Source organism: Durio zibethinus, unplaced genomic scaffold (assembly GCF_047325235.1).
Source record: "Durio zibethinus cultivar Kanyao isolate XHJ-2024 unplaced genomic scaffold, ASM4732523v1 HiC_scaffold_43, whole genome shotgun sequence".
Lineage (NCBI taxonomy): Eukaryota > Viridiplantae > Streptophyta > Magnoliopsida > Malvales > Malvaceae > Durio > Durio zibethinus.
The window spans coordinates 1-5,000 of NW_028322666.1; the positions used below are offsets into that span (position 1 = coordinate 1).

General features: G+C 28.0%; 1 non-coding gene across 1 annotated transcript; it reads left to right on the forward strand.

Moving 5' to 3' along the window:
• Positions 1-702: 702 nt before the first annotated feature.
• TRNAS-GCU (transfer RNA serine (anticodon GCU)) lies at positions 703-790 on the forward strand. Its single transcript has one exon. It is a non-coding gene; the product is annotated as a tRNA-Ser (tRNA).
• The last annotated feature ends 4,210 nt before the right edge of the window (positions 791-5,000 follow it).

Below are 5,000 nucleotides of genomic sequence, written 5' to 3' on the forward strand. Positions count from 1 at the left end.
AAATAAAAACTTCTTTCCTTTGTTATAGGAGTTTTGATAGATAGGGTTCGACAAAAGAACTTAGTCATAACATAAAAATGGATTGTGCAAAAATCCATAGTTTTTTTTATTATTTATTCTAGTTATTCTAGTAAAATAAATGTAAATAAAAAGAAAGAGGAAGAAAAGAAAGAATCGAAATGATATTTGGATTCTATATCATAGGAACGGAAATAGTACTTCTTCTGCTTCTGATTGTTGATTCAATCCAATAACAAGATTTTTTTGTTACAACAAGTCAGATCGCAGAATCATAGAAAAAATTATTTATTTGAGTTGAAAATAAAAAAATGAGCCCGGCCGGGTCAGTACCCGGCCGGTCCGTGGAAATTGGAAATAAAAAAGTCCCTTTTGAGCGAAATCAAAATGAAATGGAATTACTGATAAAAGTTGTATATATTTATATTCTATATAATAAAATTAAGAATCTATAGATATATAGATTAATAATACCCTAATAAGATTAATAATACTCTAATATTAATATAAATAAATAAAAATTAATATAATTAATATATTAATATAAATAAATAAAAATATAAATAAATAAAAATCTATATAACAAAATAACAAAGGTCTATATAACAAAGGAAAGAGGGCTTTTTTCAAGCATTTCTTTTTGCGTGCTGTAACTGTAACATAGTAATTATCTTTTCTAAATTAGGAGAGATGGCTGAGTGGACTAAAGCGTCGGATTGCTAATCCGTTGTGCGAGTTATTCGTACCGAGGGTTCGAATCCCTCTCTTTCCATTTCGGTTTTTGACAGTGGAATAGATCAAATCCTAATACCATTTATAAAAATGAAGCAAGGAACTCTCCCTTTTTTATTCTTCCCGTCCAGGATTACCAGGATTACGTCCCGGATCATTAGATAGGAGTCCGAAGATGAAGAGAGAAACAAAGAATATCGTTGCGGTGTAAACAACGAATTTAAGATTACGCATTGTACAACCTCCCATAGAATTTTTTTGTAAAAAGAAGAGAATGGATTCTTCGTTTTTATTTTTCTATTTATATACGCAATTATACGCAATTTTTATTTTTCTATTTATATATATACGCAATTATACGCAATTTTTATTTTTCTATTTTTATACGAAAATAGATTCCTCGTTTTTATACTACATAGCCTATTTTGACACCAAGAAATAAAGTGATTTCTAGAATTTCTAGAAATCGAAAAGAATTTTCAGAAATTCATTTATAATAAGAGTTGAGTTTTTCATTACAAAAAAAAATTCTTTTATACCAACAATTATATATTGTGGCGGACTTTAATCCAAATAGGGTTCTTCGGCGAAAAAGGGTCAGAATGAGGAAATGGGATGATCCAGCTTTATCATGGCTATCCAAGAATTTCAATCTTTGAATTGAGGGTTCGGTTCGTTCATAGTGTTCATAGTGTAAGACTTATCTAATCTTTTCAATTGTTACAATTTTTTTTTCTTGAATAAATCATGAATTTTTCTAGGACAGTATTAAGGATCTCATCGAAAACTTACAGCAGCTTGCCAAACAAAGGCTAAGAGAAAAAAGAGAACAGGTATTACTGGCATAAAATCTACGATTGGATTCAAAAAAGCATAGGCCTCGGGCAATTTGGCGAATAAAAAACTACTCGAAAAAAGGGCAGAATTCAAACAGATACAGATCAAATTAAAGATATTAAGATTAAGCATAACAAAATTTTGTTCTTGGAGATAATTTTGATTGAGTTATTAATATGTTTTTTGATATAAGGAAAAAAATGAAGAAAGGAAAATAAGGCAGACTAAACAATACTTCTTTGAACTCACCCAATCAAAAAGCCTTCAATTCTTACAAGAGAATAGAAGAAATCATACTTTCATACAATATCTTAATTGAATTATATGTAATGATCAATAAATTCGGTTTAATTCTCTATCCATACGTGCCAAAATCCTAGCAAGAATCTAATCTATTCCATAGTTATTTGGAACTGGAATTGACGAACAGGGAATACCCATATTAGTGTTTAGTAGTTTCAAATAGAAATCTAAATGGGGCGTGGCCGAGTGGTAAGGCAACGGGTTTTGGTCCCGCTATTCGAAGGTTCGAATCCTTTCGTCCCAGAGCCTACTCTTTTTATATATCAGAATAACGATATCCGAATCTAAATTGCTCTTTTTTTTTTAACAACCTTCTTTCTAAGAGTCAAATATTGGAGAAAATGTGATTCTTGCTTTTGATTTTTAATGATTTCTTAAGATTGGCACTCGAAGAACTGTGAGATTGGCGAATCTATTCTATCGAGTTATTTGATCTATCGAGTTATTTGAAGATGCAAGGCAGATTCAAAAAGATTAGTTTATTTGTGTTATTTATAATATTCGTAATATTATTATTATTAATTATATTATTAATTTCTTATTAATTAGAATAGAAAAGCTTAATATTAATAAAAGTATAAAAAAATAAAAATATATTGTATTCATACAATATGGGTTAATTTGAATTCTTATTGAGGCTTTTTCTTCCTAAATTATCTATTTATTTCATATAGATTCATATAGAAGGAAATTGATTTCATATAGAAGGAAAAAGTATAGATAGATTACTATGTATCGACTGAACCAATGACTATTCATGATTCCATAATTGAATCAATGTTCCAAACTAGAGGAATGTTATGGTAAAACTTCGTTTGAAACGATGTGGTAGAAAGCAACGTGCGACTTGAAGGACATGATCGGCTGTGGATGTCAAAACCCACCACCTTCCATTATGTAGAAATGAAGGTGCTTTTGGCTCGACATCCTTTGTTCTGTTCTATTATAATCCGTCTTTTTGTTGGGTTGTAATGTAAATAGTACAGGATGGAGCTCGAAGAGAAACATCCATTTTTCAGGGGCAAGGATCTAGGGTTAATTAATGGAAATAAATAAGTTGGAACAACTTCGTAAGTCTATTTTTGATATAGAAATCGAAAAGCTCCGATTCAAACTATTTTCAAATCAAAAAGAAAAATTGTTGGAATTGGTAAAACTCTTTCGATCAAAAGTGTATAATGCGGGAATTAATCGTTCATATGATTCTTTGATAGAAAGAAAAAAAGAGAGAAAAAGGGGCATGTTGCTGCCATTTTTGAAATGATTAAATATCGCCGAAGTAATGTCTAAACCCAATGATTCAAGACAAAGATAAAGGATCCTAGAACAAGGAAATACCCTTTTCAATTGTCTCAACAACTAGATCAAAATGAAGAATCGAAATCGATTCTAAACGAGACAAACAAAAAAAGGGGTTAGAGACCACTCAATAAAAGAATGCCTAAGGATTTTTTTTTGAGCATTTTGAGAGTTATTTGACTTGAGTTATGAGAGTACGAATGCTTTTTTCTTCTTTTTTTTTGAAAAAAAAAAGACGGGTTTAAATGTCTAATTGATTTGCCGGGTTTATGGATCTTTTTGACATTCTAATTACATACATTATAATTCCATACATAGACATAACTTTTAATAGACATAACTTTTAATCATTTTTTTTTTTTTTTCTCGAGCCGTACGAGGAGAAAACTTCTTATACGTTTCTAGGGGGGGGGTATTATTTAACTACATCTATCCCAATGAGCCGTTTATCGAATCGTTGCAATTGATGTTCGATCCCGAAGAGAGGGAAGAGATCTTCGAAAAGTTGGTTTTTATGATCCGATAAATAATCAAACCCATTTGAATGTTCCCGCTATTCTCTATTTCCTTGAAAAAGGAGCTCAACCCACAGGAACTGTCCATGATATTTTAAAGAAGGCCGGGGTTTTTACGGAACTTAGTCTTAATCAAACAAAATTCAATTAATGAAATACAAAAAAGAGGGGGTGGATGACTCATATCTAGCTTTGTATAAATTTTTCTTTATAATTTCCTCCCCCCTCTTTTGTTTTATTCATACTTTTTTATTTATTATTCGTATTTCTTATTGCTTTGCTACTATAGAATACCGTGTTCTATAACAGATTTTATTGAGCTAATTTTATTGATATAAAATATAGAGAAAAAAGATCAATTGAATAAATGAAGTAATTGCATTTAAAAAAATAACATAAAATAAGATAAAAAAAAAAAAATAACATAAAATAAGATAAAAAAACAGAGAAAATAACAAGAAAAAATAACATATAAAAATAGAAAATATTAATAATAATTAATAATAAATAATAATAATTAATAATAAATAATTAATAATAAATATTATAATAATAAATATTATAATAATAAATATTATAATAATAAAAATAATAAATATTATAATAATAAATATTATTAATAATAAAAATAATAAATATTATAATAATAAATATTATTAATAATAAAAATAATAAATATTATAATAATAAATATTATTAATAATTAATAATAAAAAATACAATATAATAAAAAAAAAAAAAAAAATTGACTTAATTCTTTTTTTCATTGTATTTTTTTATAGTCTTTTTTATATTCTTTATTCTTTTCTCAACATTTATATTCAAAATTTACAATCATATTGACAACAGTGTATCGAACAAATATAATTCGATCGTAGATAAATAGATCTATTTATCCCCGCCCACAAGTTTGGCACTTCACTTCATTCAAATAATGGGTTCTTTCTTTGAATTTGTTGTGATACAAGAAGTTTTTTTTATTGTAATTGTATATTGTATTGAAAAAAAAAAAAAAAAAATGGATAACAATGGAATGAATAAGACAGGAGGCGGTCCACAAATTTTCACTTATTCTATTTCTATGTTTTTATCTTAGAATTTCGTGTATTTTTATTTTATTCAAATTTTTGCTAATTTCATGTTTTGATTGCCTCGTGCAATTCCATTTTTTTTTTATTCCGATTTTTTTCGGGTTGCTAACTCAACGGTAGAGTACTCGGCTTTTAAGTGCGACTAGCATCTTTTACACATTTGTATGAAGAAAGGGATTCGTTCATACCATCGGTACAGTTTGTA